The sequence below is a fragment of the Pleurodeles waltl genome, chromosome 4_2 (assembly GCF_031143425.1).
Source record: "Pleurodeles waltl isolate 20211129_DDA chromosome 4_2, aPleWal1.hap1.20221129, whole genome shotgun sequence".
Classification (NCBI taxonomy): Eukaryota; Metazoa; Chordata; class Amphibia; order Caudata; family Salamandridae; genus Pleurodeles; species Pleurodeles waltl.
This window is the reverse complement of record NC_090443.1, coordinates 474,908,072-474,924,744: the sequence shown is the minus strand read 5'-3', so window position 1 is coordinate 474,924,744 and position 16,673 is coordinate 474,908,072. Positions and strand designations below refer to the sequence as shown.

At 51.5% G+C, this 16,673-nt stretch overlaps 1 protein-coding gene across 2 annotated transcripts in view; it reads left to right on the top strand.

Annotated features, from left to right (window-relative positions):
* Nucleotides 1-16,673, top strand: part of PDE4A (phosphodiesterase 4A) — an 878,869-nt gene that overhangs the window by 478,588 nt on the left and 383,608 nt on the right. The gene's annotated exons all lie outside the window — the stretch shown is intronic.

Here is a 16,673-nt window from a genome sequence, read left to right as displayed (position 1 = left end):
TTAGCCGCAAGAGGTTCAAATTGGCATGCTTGTATTAAGACCCATGGGGCAGAGACTACAGTGCTGCAACACAGGGGAAGTGGTTGGGCCTTAGGGTAGGAAACTGCATTGCGGACTGTTCTAAGTATGTGATCCGATTAACAATTATGATCAAAGCAGGCCGACACCAGTGTCCCCTTTGTTCCTCATGACGCAAGACCTATGAATATCAGTGAGATATGGGAAGAACAGGGGCTCTATTCCCTTCCTCCAGGGGCAAGAGAGGAACAACATTTTGTGTTATGCCACTGTTGCCCAGGTTGAAGTATCTCCTGGGTCTTTGTGGCTTTCCCAGGCTGGAACGCCCCCTGGCCTATGGGATTGGACGGCATTGTCCTGGAGCAGTCAGTGCTCAATCTATGGCCACTGCCAGCCCCTTCCACCTCGCCACACAGGCTGCTTGGGACCGGCTTGGGGCATTCGGGTACAGGTTTGGGGTATCCATGGACGTGCCAATATGAATGAAGCCATCTCCACCTAATGCTGTGATAGGGGTAACCCCATGCCATCACAAACACTATTTCCAGTCATTTCCAGTTATCTGGCGGAGCACACAATTGTAAATGGAAAATGCCAGCCTCCAAGGAGACCTCCTGTCCTCGAATTTATGCACCCAGACCACTCTGGCAGGAGACTTCAGCCGTGCCGACCCATCACCCAACTTTGTGCACACTGGCAACCAGGCCTGCCCGCACATTACGCCAGGGTGTTCTATCAGCGGTAGATGAATGGCTGTGTCACATCTATGCATAGGCCTCAAAAGTGTTTCCCTCTAGTGAATGGCTGTGTCACATCTATGCATAGGCCTCAAAAGTGTTTCCCTCTAGTGACCCCCTGCTGAGCGTCAGTGTCAATCATAGGCTCACCGGACAGACTGCATCCACATCTGTGACAAAAAATGAGATTGGATTGCAAAAAATACAGCTATCCTAAGGCGCGAAAATAACTCGACACAACCCAGGGAAACCTGGCTTCGAGTGGAGGAGATGGCGTACTACCAGTGAAGTAATGAAAAGCCCCTTTTCGAGGGTAGAAGACGGTGTGCCACTACAGGAGAGGAGGCGCGTTTCTAGTGGAGAGGGGAGGGTGCTACCTGCGGAGGGAGGCGAGGAGAGTACTTCGGGACATAATAGTCGACACTCACTTATTAGTGTAAAAGGCCATTTATTAGGACAGGATTGCAAACATAACATAACATTGATATCCACTGTAACTTCAACTTATCGACCTTTCAACCTCCCCCTTTGAACTCTCCCCATTCTTCCTTTTTACTTCATTCCTCCAATCTTGCCTCCGTTCCAGCATCCACATGCATTCCCCCACAAATCCCTCTTTTCCTTCCGTCCCCTGCCTGTCTCGGGCATCCCCCACTCTGTCATCCTTCACCTGTTTCTTCTTCTCCCCGTGGAAGGGTGGCCAGGCCCGCATCTGGCTCTCCACCCTCCCCCATCTACTGCTACCACTGTGCAAACCTGCCCCAACTCTGGCATGCTCCCCCCTTTGCTCTTGCCCCATCACCCTAGCCCCCATTCACTTTACCTTATTCCCTATGTAGGGCGGGTGGGTGGCCAACTTCATGACAGCGCGGCAGGCTGTCGCGGAAGAGGCCGTCCCCCTAATCCCATTCCTCCTATATACTCCCACCATTAGACCCTCCCCCCACCTAGCCCCAGCCAATCCCTGTCCTGGTGTGTCACTTCCTGTCCCGAATGCCCCCGTGGAGAGACTAGACTGCGTCTGCTCTCCACGGGTCCCTACATCGGGACATAATAGTCGACACTCACTTATTAGTGTAAAAGGCCATTTATTAGGACAGGATTGCAAACATAACATAACATTGATATCCACTGTAACTTCAACTTATCGACCTTTCAACCTCCCCCTTTGAACTCTCCCCATTCTTCCTTTTTACTTCATTCCTCCAATCTTGCCTCCGTTCCAGCATCCACATGCATTCCCCCACAAATCCCTCTTTTCCTTCCGTCCCCTGCCTGTCTCGGGCATCCCCCACTCTGTCATCCTTCACCTGTTTCTTCTTCTCCCCGTGGAAGGGTGGCCAGGCCCGCATCTGGCTCTCCACCCTCCCCCATCTACTGCCACCCAGCAGAAACCCCTCTTGGGCGTTTTGCTGCCCCACCAGCGAACCCACAGCAACACTGCAACCTTAAGCCGTTCAGCTCATCATTTTCTTTTCTTTTTTTTTTTTTTTTTTTGATTTTGACACATTACCATAATGTAATATGCATTCCCCGTCTTCAGAAAAAATGCACCCGTCATCTGTGGAGTGCCCGCTTCCTTCACCATAAATGCCCTTGCATTCCATCACTCATGTAATGAATCCCAACCAAAAACCTTCATAGCCAGATTGATCTTCCTCCAAGCCCCTTTCGTGGGTATGTTTCATTGCCCCTCACCATCTTCTTTTGAGGACCGCTTAGTCCAGACAACACAAATTCCATGCCCATTCTGGGCAACATACGCTATGCCCCGTTGCATGTGTTGCCGTAGGGTGAGCCCCAGGGAGCCGTACCAGGCCATTATCCCCAGGTGTAACCAAATTGTCCATACAGCCCCCATGTTGGCCTAATAGGCATTCAAGAAATGCAAGCTTCCCCACTCCATGTTGCTCTTTCCTCCCACAAAAATGTTGTGATGGCCACCCCAAAGGTCCAGCAAACCTCTGTAAAGTTGCCCCTCTGCATATATCCCCTCTCGCACATGACTGATGATGCTCAATGCAATGGAACCACGTCCGCTTACCCGGGGCCACTTATGTATCCTGCAAAGAAAACATAGTTTAATGGTGGACTAATCTGCACAGAAGCACCATAGTTTAAAGGTAGACTATCACAAACCCCCCCCCTCTGCTTCCGCTACCATGCCCTTATACCTCTTGCCTTGACTCTCACTGCTCATGCCCCCCACCTGACGGACACTGCGTTTTACCACCACCCCAACCCACCAGAAGGAAAACCAGTGCCAACCTAAACTGTCTGCCACCGTGGCTGCTCCACATAAATGAAAAAACACGCAGACAATTGGCCTACTGCCTAACCCAGACAATGCCACCCTCAAGACCGCCATCAAATGGAAATGCATAATATATTTCCCCTTTTGCCCGACAAACAGCTTCCTTCCCTCACGTCACCCTGTGCGTCCCGAAACTGTCCCCCATTCACATACCAGCCATGCTGCTGCAACTCCCTCTGTGCTCCCCATGTCTGCTTCCCTGGCCCCCCATTTATTATTATATTATTATTATTATTATTTTTTTTTTAAATATATATATATATATATATATATATATATATATATATATATATATATATATATATATACCAAAAATACCAATTATCCCGCCAACCGCCACTCAACTAACCCCCCCCACACCTGCTAACCGACTTCCCTCCAATCGTCAACTCCTAAACTCCCATATGAGCCCCAAACCTATCTACCCTGCCGAAGCTGACCATGCCACTTCCAGTGCACCCAACCAGCATATTGGCAATACGTACAATTTCAAACCGGTGGACAAACGCAATAAACCTTGTTCACCGCTGTTCCCTACCCCAGGTCCTTTCTTTTTTTTTTTTTTTTAAACCCCATCAACCTTTCCACAATATCGTTCTCAACGGGATAGCATTGTAAACCAAAAATGCCCATGGAAAACACCTGTCCACTTGTCCACCCTTGTGACGTGCGGGAAACCCTTCCAACCCCAAGACAAAACCACGTAAACCCTCCCTTTCCAAGTACGGCTCAGCAGTCCCCAAATTGCCCCGTCACAAACCTACCAAATCTGAAAAACCAACCATGTCAAGCGGGAAACTTCTCTGCATGGGTGGGGCTAACGACCCTTCGGCCCGCTTAATGACCATCCACGCCCCTGTTCCCAAAAATTCCTCCAGAAACCTTGACCTGCCTTCGTTCTTGCTTGAGCCAGGCTTCCAAAATTATTGCCACCTCCAACGATCCAGTGCATCGGCAGCTAAACGCGCGCTGCCTTGAAACTTTTGTGGAGCAAAGCCCTGAAGCATGCAGAAAATTCCACCGCAGATGCAGCACCCTAAAGTCCCTTGCCCTCTGTCAGTTCAACAAAAAACACTACCTTCAGATTGCACACATGTGCTGATGGTTCGAGTGGCCAACCTCTCTCCCCATTCTGTCCAAACCACAAACAGTGAAAAAACTTCTAGAACACCATACTCCTGTCTTAACAAATTTGGTTCCAGCCGTATTGCCGTGCTGTACCGTACATCCCCAAAATTGGCCAACACCCAAGCAGCCCCTGTCGCATCAGGCAATATCCGCACCTGCCATACAGTACCTGTTTTCGCCAAAAACCCTGTATACCCTGTGTAAAACCATGCTAGAAACGTGTTCCACACCCGTATACCCTTCCTCCGGCCCCTTAGGAAATTAAAGTATGCACCCGGCATCTCAACAAATCCCACCCAGCTGCCACGTACCTTGTCCCCCCCATGCGCATATAATTTGATCGCAGTAATTCCTTACACCGCATAGTGCCCAGAAAAATCCCTGCCATGCCTCGTGGCATCTTGCCGTGAAGGCCACTGTGTCCAGTTTGATTCTCCATTGTCAGTACCCCCCCTGGTACCCTCTGTCTGCCATGGAGCCAACAGAAACACCACTCCCTTTTGCGAGCTGCTTGAAAACCTGCAAATCTCAAGCCCCCAACCCCAAAACCGTGTCCATCCCTCAAAGAGAAATCATTTCACCAGTGCAGCCCCGACCGGTGTCCACTCCCCTTGTGAAAGGAAACCAATCAGAAATGAACCAAAGGCTGCCGAGAAAGGACAGTGGATTACACATTCCATGAGCACTCCTGCCCCCTATATTGCCCCCCCCCAATAGCAATTCTCAGCACTGTAACAGTATCTCCCCATAAGTATTCAAATCGACAGTCGCTTCAACTGTCGCCTTCAGCCCATTCATCGCCTCTGCCACACCCCAAAATGAGCCGATTAGCCTCATCCGCTAGCGCATGTACCACCTGCGTCTCCACCCAGATGATGAAATCATTCACCAACGCCTTCCCCATCCATGACGGGTGTGTACAAATCTGAAGTACCACTTTTCGTGAGGGAAACCACACAACCCACTGCCTCACTTGCATGTTCCCAAGTTTTCCCTTTGACCTTTCTTTGTGCACTCCGTCATTTCCGAAACTGCCACTTCTGGTGCAGACCGCAATTTGTCAGCCCCAGCGTCAAAAACTCGGGCCCCAGTGACCCAAACTGAAATGATGTTGATGACCCCCATTCAGCTAGTGCGCCAGGACCATACCCATGCATCCATTTTTATATATATAATTTTTATTTTAATTGTTCAATGTAATTTAATGTTTTTTTTTTTTTTTTTTTTTTTGTTTCCTGGGAAGCAGCCCGCAACATCAACGCCTTCCTGTTTCCCCGCAACCTCATCTTTAGCTTACTCCACAAAATGAAAAACCAAAAACTTTGTCCAACCCCTGCACAAGAGCTTTAACCTGTGTCCCCTTCTCTGTCTCCTCACCTTCAGTCTCCCTTACCGATATCGTCTCTCCCTCCCCACTCGTAACTCTTTACTCTTGGGCCACTACCCCCTTCCTGGCGCTCCACCTGTGTTGCACCTATACCGAGGCACTCCGTGTATGGAGTAATCCCCCATCCCAATATGCCATGCAGTGCACCGTAGCTACCCAGCAAAGTATCACACTGGACCCCCAATTCACCATACCTGGCACCACTGTGCGCCTGCTCCAGTGTCCACCATTGCCTTGCAATCGCGATTCTCGTTGCGAAAAAATTCCTTATTTCCATCTTGGCATTCTGCAAAACATTAACTGACAAAAAAGGGGGGGGGGGGTCATGCCGCACCTGCGCCCCTTCCCCTTCCCGCTTCAAAGTCCCACGTACTCATGAATCTCCCTTTCCTCTCAACCTCTACACCACCTCAAAATGAATTGCCCCACATCATCGTCTTTCCCACACACGTGTCCCTAGCACCTTCAGAAAATACGTCAAGCACTCACTCCCCAGCTCCTTACCCCTGATGGCGTGTGCCATATGTGTGGTGTCCACGTTCCCACGTTGTAGAGAAGGCCGCCGGTGACCCCTCTAGTGCTTCGGGCCAACGTCCGAGGGCCGTGTTGCGCCCCGTTGGTTTCGCCACCTTTCTGCCAGCCTCCACAGCTGACTTCGACTCTCGTCGACTTGCATGGCCGTGTGCGCCATGCACTACCTGCGCGCTGCCTGCCCCCTTGGCCGCTCCAGCCATCTGCCCCTTCCTAAGATCCTCATGCGGCACCCCCTCCTACTACTCCGACTAATTCAGGCCCTCTTGACCAAGGCGCCAGCGTCCCCCCTTTCCTTGTCCTGTCCACTAGCCCCCTGCCGCCCCCGGCTACCCGAGCCCACCTCCCTACTGTCTCCGATGTCCCCTGCCAGCCACGCAGATCATTGCCTTCACCCTCCCGAGGGGGACGAGGGGTGGGGGTGGGGGGGGGGCCACCGCCACAGTTGCCGCTGTCCCCGCCACACCACTCCCCCCCGCCCGCTGTCATGCTCAACCAGAGGGGGGGGACCTGCACCGGGGTGCACCCCAAACCATCTCCTTTGGTACCCCCTGGGGGGGGGAAACACAAACCCCACTATGCCTCTCCTCTCTACCTTTACATGCCCTTACAGCCTGCGTATTAACGGGTAACCTCTCTCCCCAGTTCCCCAGCTTCCCACCTCCCCCCACCACCAATAAAAGTTGAGACTGGGCAGGGCCCTGCTAGTTCCCCCCCCCCCCCCACCCCGTCCGCTCCCAACCTCTGGGCCCTACTCCGCGTGAATGGGCTATCCCCGCCCTGCCGAAAAAACGCCCTGCCTGGCCGGCCTGCCTGGCCAGGAAAGAACAACATGCGGTGTGCAAATTTGTGAAAAAACAGGTGGGGGTGAATAGCCACACCCGCCCCACAGAAAACCGATTGTTCCCGCACCTGAGCCGCGGACGACGCGCTGTACAGCCGCCTCTCCGCCTTGCGCTGCGCCATGTTTCCAGCGCTCCTTGTCCCCCGAGGCCCGGCCCACAAAACAGGCCTGGGCAAATTTGCCTGGCTGGCCAGGCGACATCGCGGGGCACGGCCCGCGCAGCCCCCACTCACCGCGAGTTCCTCCAAGAACCTAGTAATCCACCCCCTACCTTTACAATATTGAACAAGAAAAAACCCCCACAGCCAACTTCATGACAGCGCGGCAGGCTGTCGCGGAAGAGGCCGTCCCCCTAATCCCATTCCTCCTATATACTCCCACCATTAGACCCTCCCCCCACCTAGCCCCAGCCAATCCCTGTCCTGGTGTGTCACTTCCTGTCCCGAATGCCCCCGTGGAGAGACTAGACTGCGTCTGCTCTCCACGGGTCCCTACATTCTCGTGGAGAAGGCGGGAAGGAGTGTCGCACCTCTTGTGGGACGATAGAAAGGGGGTCCGGGGGGACCGGGACCCCCCCCCCTTGGAGAAGCGGGACGGGTGCTTGTGGTGACGGGGAGCATCTAATAGAGGGTGGGGAGCGCTTTCTAGTGACCCGGAGCCTCCGGGCACGCACTTCTCGTGGAGGGAAGGGTCGCGGGTTCTGGTGAATGAGACGGGGGGACGCCTCCGGGGCAGGGTGTGCCGGTGAAGTGAGCGTGTTTCTGGTTTGGGGGAGGGGTGGGTGTTGCTGGCGGAGGAGAGGGTGTGAGACTAACGGGGGAGGCTCCTGCCAGCGGCTGAGGAGAGGGGCGTGTCCCTGGGCCTCCACGTGTGGAAGTTGTGGTGATTTTCTTGTCAGCAGTGCGGCTCATTGGGGCTGACAGCTGTGCACCCCCCCGGGGCGAGAGGAGAGGCTGCGTGCGTCACTAGAAAGGGGTGGGGCCGCCAGCACACGCCCAGACAGGCCTGTCGCACGTAAACCCCGGAGCCTGGAGCGCCCAGCGCCTGGACGGGGCCGGAGGAATGCAGCGCTTGTGAGGAGCGCCAGTAACTGTCCTGAAGCAGTGAGCGCTTGTTGATAAATGTGCGGCTGCCTCGCTAAAGCACTGCTCGGCCCTACTGCCTTCTTAACCCCTACCACAGGAGAACGTACTGCAGTGTTGGAGTTCAGCAGCCCCCTTGAGGAGGTCTGTTCTGCCCCATTAAAAGCACAGCACCCTAGAAAAGAGCCGTGGGCACTGCTCCGTTAAGGTATAGCCACACAAGTGCTCGCCCTGTCCTGTTTAACCTACGCCCACTCTCCGAGAACGGGTTCTGCCACATTAAATGTGAGCAGTCCTCATTACTAGTCTTTTTACACTGAAATTGAAAACCTGCATTGAGACGCTCCAGTCCGGTCCCATTACAGTATGTCGGCTTTTCTGAAAATGCTACCTTTATCTCATTACAAACTACAGTCACTCGTGAGAAAAGCAGGTGCTGCCCCAAAAAAATATAGAAGCGCTACGGAAACGTACCGCGTTATCTCATTAAATCAGCCGCCTTGTTGAGATGTTTCTTCCATTTAAGTAGGGTGGCCCCGCGAAGTGCCGGTACTGGCCAATTAAGGTAAAGTTCTGAAAAGTGCCCCTTTTATCACATTTAGAAGAAAAGCCATTCTGTCAAAAAAAAGTATTGTTACTGTCACATGCCAAGTACGGCGGCCCAGCTGAGAAGTATGGGCGCTCTCTGATTATAATGGCGCCGTAATGAGAAGTGTTTGTACTGTCACGTAAATGTACTGCTACACTCTTGAGAAGTGCTGGTACTGTCCCATTATTCAGAAGCACTTACACATGGCGCATCAATATAAAAATGTGTCAGTCAGCCCTGCTGGGAAGTGCTGGTGTAAAGCCATAAAGCAGCACTGCTGAGAATAGCAGGGTCTGGCTCCACGAATGATTTCCATGAATTGCATACCCGATTTAAAGTGGCAGCACATTTAATCCTTATTTTAGGACAGATAAGAACTGCTAGTACTGCCCACTCATGTAATATAACCCTTCTTAGAAGTGTGTGCACTCCCAAAATATGCACAGAAACCCTCCTTAGAAGGGTCCCCACTGTCCATTAAAGGTAGGTAGCCCAGTTGAAAATATATGGTATTGCCACATCAAAAGAATACGAGCCCTGCTGAGAAGTGCCACAACTGGCTCATAAATGTCAAAGGACGCTGTTGAAAAGTGGCAGCACTGAGACCCTGACGGGAACTGATCATTAAAGTGCTGCTTTCAAAGATATCTTTACCCCTCTCATGTACCATAACACATGAAGATCAGAAATTCTCCTTTTCTAATTCGAATGTTTCCTCTGAAGACACTTCACAGGTCCTGCTTAGAGCAGAGGAAGAGCTGGAGACCGTGTGGCAGTAAGTTTGATTCTGGCAGTTGTAACGCTGGTGACCTCTGTGATCTGTGTACTAATGAGCGCAAAGAATAACCCCGAATGTTTAAGTGGAGCCCATGGGACCTTTGTGTGCCAGCAGGGAGCAGCAGGGAGTCTGCCAAGGTAGATTTGGTAACCATGTAGGCAATGGAGTGTCCGGAGAGCTGGTGATATACACCTGGTAAAGCTAGAGACATCGCGGGGTTGTTTGTTCGTAAGCAGTCATTGTGGCTCTGCGGTTCAGAGAAAGGGGACAGAGCGGGCAGCGACACCGAATCAGTATTAATAGTGCAGGCGTGAGAGCTGGCGACCATGTAGCATTGGCTGGTCGAAGGGCAGTGACACGGAGAGAGCAGGGATAAACTGAATGGTCTGTGAGCTAGGGGGGCTGTTTTGCCTCCGTTCCCCAAAATGCAAGAACAGCGAGAAGGTTAAGGGTAGAGAAGGAGACCATTTAACTTCTGTGCATCAAAAGGAACAAGTAACAGGAGTGGCTGGTTAGTCGCATGGCCAAGGCTGGTGATTCTTGCATCAAAGGGCAACGGCACTAAGGGAGCGAGAATACAACTGAAGATAATGTAGCGGTTGCCCCCCAGCGGGCTGTCCTACTGATAAGGCAGTGTAATGAGTACAATAACCAACAAGACGCAAAATTAATATGCAAGGGGTTTGAACAAGGCTTCAAGATACCATCCACCCTGATACCCCATAACAGGAAACCAAAGAACTTACGCTCAGCAAGCGAGTACCCAGAAGTCATAAAAGAAAAAATTAAAAAAGAGATAGATTTAGGAAGAGTAGAGGGCCCGCTCCCCATCCCCACCCCGCGAGAACTAATTATCTCCCCCCTAGGAGTGGTCCCCAAAAAAGAGGCAGGTAAATTCAGACTCATCCACCACCTGTCATACCCGGAGGGTGAGTCTGTGAACGATGGCATAGACCCCGCGCACTGCGCGGTAGGATACGCATCAGTGGACGATGCAGTGGATTTACTGCGCGCCAAAGGGCGGGGCGCGTTAATGGCAAAAGCTGACATCGAAGCAGCCTTCAGGCTGCTCCCAGTACACCCCGAGAGCTATCACCTGTTAGGGTTCTCTTTCGAGGGCAAGACATACTTTGACAAAGCCCTGCCCATGGGATGCTCTATATCTTGCGCATACTTTGAGAAATTTAGCACATTCATGGAATGGGCACTACACAAGCAACACCCAAAGGGCAGCAAGCTGCACTACCTGGATGATTTTCTATTCATAGGCCAGCCTAGCGGGTCGGAATGGCAGGAGCTGCTAGACGCATTTCAATCTCTAGCCGCCTCACTGGGCGTACCACTGGCGGAAGACAAAACCACAGGCCCATCCACAAAACTAATATTCCTAGGGATTGAATTAGATTCAGAGGCAGGCATCCAGCATGCCGTTGGACAAACTCACAGACCTCCAAGGTATCATCAAACGGTTGTTGGGGAAGCAGAAGGCCACACTGGGAGAGCTCCAAGAGCTCATAGGCAAACTGAACTTCGCTGCTAGAGTGATCCCCGCAGGCCGAGTATTTTCCAGACGCCTCTCTCAGCTGACCAGGGGGCTAGAGAAGAAGCACCACCACGTACGATTGACAGCTGGGGCCAAACAGGACCTGCAAACATGGCAAGCATTTTTAGCAGATTTTAATGGGACCCTCATATGGAGAGAAGGCTGGGTGTCCACCAGGCAAATCGAGCTATACACAGACGCAGCAGGCAGCATAGGTTTCGGGGCAATACTGAAAAACAAGTGGTGCGCCATGAAATGGCCAGAAGATTGGATAACACAGGGCCTGAACAAAAACATCACACTAATGGAACTATTCCCCATTGCGGTGGCACTAGCAATCTGGCAGGAGCAGCTGAGAAACATGAAGCTCACATTATGGTCAGACAACCAGGCAGTAGTACACGCCATCAACAGAGGGTCTTCACAGTGCACGGCTATTCTAAGACTATTGAGATATGTGGTGCTCAGGCAGCTGGAAGGCAATTTAGAATTAAGAGCTAGACATGTGCATGGTATCGCAAACTCTAAAGCAGATTCCCTCTCTCGTTTCCAGATGGGGAAATTCAGGAGATTGGCCCCGGAAGCAGAGAAGGAGATGACCCCGTTTCCACGCAGCCTGTGGGGGCTGGTAGAGGGGACTTAACAGCATTAATAGCCCACGCCTTGGCCCCAAAAACAGGCAGGCGCTACACGGTATACGCAACCAGAGTACTGGCAGTGACAGGCTTAAAGTCTTGGCTTCACCACGAAGAATCACAAAAAGCGGTAGAACGCTTCATACAATGGGCATTTTAACAAAAGAAAACAAAATCATGGGCCCAGGCCCACCTAACAGCAGTAGCACACTTCAGTAAACTGGCAACAGGCAGGGACCCCACTAACTCTCATTACATAAAAACGGCTATGAAAGGGTGGCGCAGAATGGAAGGGCCAGCAGTTGACAAAAGGCACCCCATAGATTACAAGACGCTGAAGCAATTGTTAGGAACCCTAGGGGCCATATGCCGCAACAAGTTCGAACGTACCCTTTTTAAGACAGCCTTCTCACTAGCATTCTTCGGGGCGTTCAGGATAAGTGAGCTCGTGGCCCCATCAAAAGCGGCCACGAGAAGGCAGGAATTCAAAGAAATGACGTGCACATAGGCCAAAAGCAGATGCAAATCATACTAAGAAAATCCAAAACAGACCAACTGGGAAAAGGGGCAAAGATAGAACTGAAATGCATAGACGATCAGGAAGCATGCCCAGTCTGCAACACCCAGGAGCTACTACAGATCACCCCCGAAACGCATGGAGCACTCCTAACACACGAGAACGGGGAGTGCCTGAGCCTATTCCAATTCAAATCAATACTCAGGAGGGCAGTGGCCAAGGCGGGGCTCCACGCCCACAACTTTGGCACCCACTCATTCAGGATAGGGGCGGCCACCACAGCAGCCCGCCACGGCATGTCAGAGCCAGGCATCAAGGCAATCGGGAGATGGCAATCCAACGCCTACAAAAGATACATCAGGGAAAAGCCAAGGGGTACCTACCCCTGAATACACCAACAGTCACCCCACAATTTCCCCTTCCACCCACAGGTACACATAGAACGGCGTGGGTGGTCGGTCACTCCTTCATTCACAGAACAAAATCCTGGTGGGAATCCTCGGCCAGCACAGGCAGGCAACGCCCACGGTGGACAAACATAAAATGGTTCGGTTTCCCAGGCATGAAGTGGGAGCATTTCATGGACAGAATCAACGAGCTCTTGGCCTCCCAGCCCCCCGCCCCCGACGTACTGGTAATTCACCTGGGGGGGAACGAGCTGGCGCAGTTGGGGAGGAAAATCCTGATGGAATCCATAAGGTCAAATCTCACATCAGCAGCCAGACGCATGGGTGGGACCGCATTGATCTGGTCAGAAATCATCCCCAGGCAACAATGGAGGGGGGCCATATCAACAGGGGCACTGGACAGATCACGGAAGAAGCTAAATGTCGCAGCCAAAAAAATTTGCATCCAAAACGGCTGGGAGAGTGTCAGACACGGGCTAATCAACCTTCAAAGACCAGAATACTTTGCAGCAGACGGGGTACACCAATCCAGGCAGGGGACAGAGGTGTTTTGGGACAACCTGTGGGCCGCATTAAGGCTCGCCGGCTGCAGCTAACTCAAACGAAGGGGGAGCCGCTCTTGAGCGGTAACCCAAAGTGCGGCGTGGCGGAAAGAAAGTATAAAAGAACTACAAAGGCCACACCCAGCGCCGCGGGGTGGCAAGACTACTTACCTTGGGATGCCTCACGGCAGGGTAAGGCAGTCAGGGGAGGTACTCGGTAACACGGCACTCGCATCCCGGGTCCACTGGAGAGCGGGACACAAGGACCAAAACAAGGTAGCGAGCTAAGCCTAAAACCAAAATATGAGTACCCTCCTAGCTAAAGAATGACGGACAGCGTGGGAGAATGATTGAAAACAAAGAGCAAATGGCATGTCATAAGATAATTATCGTCTAATGAGAAAGTTGTTAAGGAAAGCAATTATAACACAAATGTATCAATGGTATAATGATTTATTGCCCTTAACAACTAAACCTATGATTGATTTATGACCCTCATAAAAGAAGGGCTGACATGCTGTAATTAATCCCTCAATAAACTGAGGCCAATATGTTTCCAACAAACTACGATCTGTGGTGTATCTTTGCGGTATTGGGCCGTCTGGAGGGGTTTAGGGCGAAGGCCCGCGACTACCGGGAGCTCAGAGTGGCCGGAGCGGAAACCCAACCGTGGCCCTGAGCATAATAATCGCGCCAAAACATGGCGCGCTAAACAAAGGGTTAAGGGAGGGCCGAAGCCTCCACCCCCCCCCCTCTCCTTCCGGCCCCATCGTAGGGGCAACGTCGGGCGGAAACGGAAAGGAGTGGGGGGACAACAAGGAGCAACCAACCAATTGAGGGAGCGCATCTTTTAAACACAAACGGCGAGGGGGGCCCACGGGGGTTCGCCAAGGGCGCTTAAAAGAGGGCTGCCCGGCACCTCGGTCAACGCAGGTGACCGGGCAGCCAAGAGGAGGGAAACACCCACCCACCCACACCAACAGATCAACAGGCACCCAGAGCGTCGCAGGCTGGGTTGTCGGACGAAAGCAGCGAGAAGAAGGCAGAAAGAAAGGATAAAAGAGCTACAAAGGCCACACCCAGCGCCGCGGGGTGGCAAGGCTACTTACCTTGGGATGCCTCACGGCAGGGTAAGGCAGTCAGGGGAGGTACTCGGTAACACGGCACTCGCATCCCGGGTCCACTGGAGAGCGGGACACAAGGACCAAAACAAGGTAGCGAGCTAAGCCTAAAACCAAAATATGAGTACCCTCCTAGCTAAAGAATGACGGACAGCGTGGGAGAATGATTGAAAACAAAGAGCAAACGGCATGTCATAAGATAATTATCGTCTAATGAGAAAGTTGTTAAGGAAAGCAATTATAACACAAATGTATCAATGGTATAATGATTTATTGCCCTTAACAACTAAACCTATGATTGATTTATGACCCTCATAAAAGAAGGGCTGACATGCTGTAATTAATCCCTCAATAAACTGAGGCCAATATGTTTCCAACAAACTACGATCTGTGGTGTATCTTTGCGGTATTGGGCCGTCTGGAGGGGTTTAGGGCGAAGGCCCGCGACTACCGGGAGCTCAGAGTGGCCGGAGCGGAAACCCAACCGTGGCCCTGAGCATAATAATCGCGCCAAAACATGGCGCGCTAAACAAAGGGTTAAGGGGGGGCCGAAGCCTCCACCCCCCCCCCCTCTCCTTCCGGCCCCATCGTAGGGGCAACGTCGGGCGGAAACGGAAAGGAGTGGGGGGACAACAAGGAGCAACCAACCAATTGAGGGAGCGCATCTTTTAAACACAAACGGCGAGGGGGGCCCACGGGGGTTCGCCAAGGGCGCTTAAAAGAGGGCTGCCCGGCACCTCGGTCAACGCAGGTGACCGGGCAGCCAAGAGGAGGGAAACACCCACCCACCCACACCAACAGATCAACAGGCACCCAGAGCGTCGCAGGCTGGGTTGTCGGACGAAAGCAGCGAGAAGAAGGCAGAAAGAAAGGATAAAAGAGCTACAAAGGCCACACCCAGCGCCGCGGGGTGGCAAGGCTACTTACCTTGGGATGCCTCACGGCAGGGTAAGGCAGTCAGGGGAGGTACTCGGTAACACGGCACTCGCAGCCCGGGTCCACTGGAGAGCGGGACACAAGGACCAAAACAAGGTAGCGAGCTAAGCCTAAAACCAAAATACAAGTACCCTCCTAGCTAAAGAATGACGGACAGCTTGGGAGAATGATTGAAAACAAAGAGCAAACGGCATGTCATAAGATAATTATCGTCTAATGAGAAAGTTGTTAAGGAAAGCAATTATAACACAAATGTATCAATGGTATAATGATTTATTGCCCTTAACAACTAAACCTATGATTGATTTATGACCCTCATAAAAGAAGGGCTGACATGCTGTAATTAATCCCTCAATAAACTGCGGCCAATATGTTTCCAACAAACTACGATCTGTGGTGTATCTTTGCGGTATTGGGCAGTCTGGAGGGGTTTACCAAGAAGCAAACGTGGCGTGTATTTTGCAATTGACATTGGTAAAAGCTAAGAGGGGTAGGGGGGGGTTCATTGGATCTTTTTATTTGGAGCCCACAGCCTTGAGGCATTAAGGGGGACACCCAGATGCCGCACATTATCCGTATAGAATAAGAAGTATTCAGAAAACGAGGGTAAATCTGGGAACCGTCTGTTTAATAAGGGCCTCTAGTAGTAAGAACTCAAACTGCGAAAAATCGTATCCAAAAGGGTAAAAAAAAATAATTAGTACTGCAAAGGTAGTATGTAAATCCGGAGACCACAAAGTAGTTTTCATCAGAGTGGAAGGATACAGTGGGAAAACATATAGAGTGCATGGACCAAGAGGTGCTAGGTCAGTTACACCTGGGATAAAACAGAAGCACTACTGGAAGTCAGGGGTAAAGTTGAGGGCCGTGTAGCATCTGTATTTCAAGCGGCAAAGTTAAGAGACCAAGCAGCTTTTGTGTAGAGGAGCACACTACTGAGAAAGCAGGGCTCTAGCTGGATACTGTATCTCCCCCGGTATCCAAATGGCCACTGATTACTGACTGCAGTTGTAGAGCTGAAGACCATGTAACAGATAGCCTTTCATTCAGAAGTACTGAGTAAGCAACTTTAAAATTGGAACCCATGTCACGTAGATAACCTGAAGAAAAGTTCAGAGGGAACTAGTGGAAACCTGGAGAGGCTGTGGCATTTGTTTGCTAAGAGGCAATTGTAATAAGCTGGCACGGGTCAGCTTACAGACTCTGTCAGAACTGTGTAACAAATTGCAGTAATAATAACCCATGTAGTGCGCTCAGGGTATGGCTTGTCTCCGGTGCCCAGGCCATTGGTAGTGCTTTTATAAAGCTGAGAAGTAAGGATGGATAAATGCGGCCGGCAGGATTGCAACTTCTGTCCTTATGTTTACATCTCTACAATGGATGCATTACTCCACTGAGCTCAATTAACAGTCTACGCAAACTGACTATGTAGCAACCATTAGTTTTTATCATGCAGGACAGGCGCTAGAAAGAACCCTGAAAGCCGGGGAAGAGTGCGGAGCAGCAGTTTGATACCGAGCAGCATGTGTAGCTGTTAGTTGCAAAGCTAGTGTAAATCTGGAGA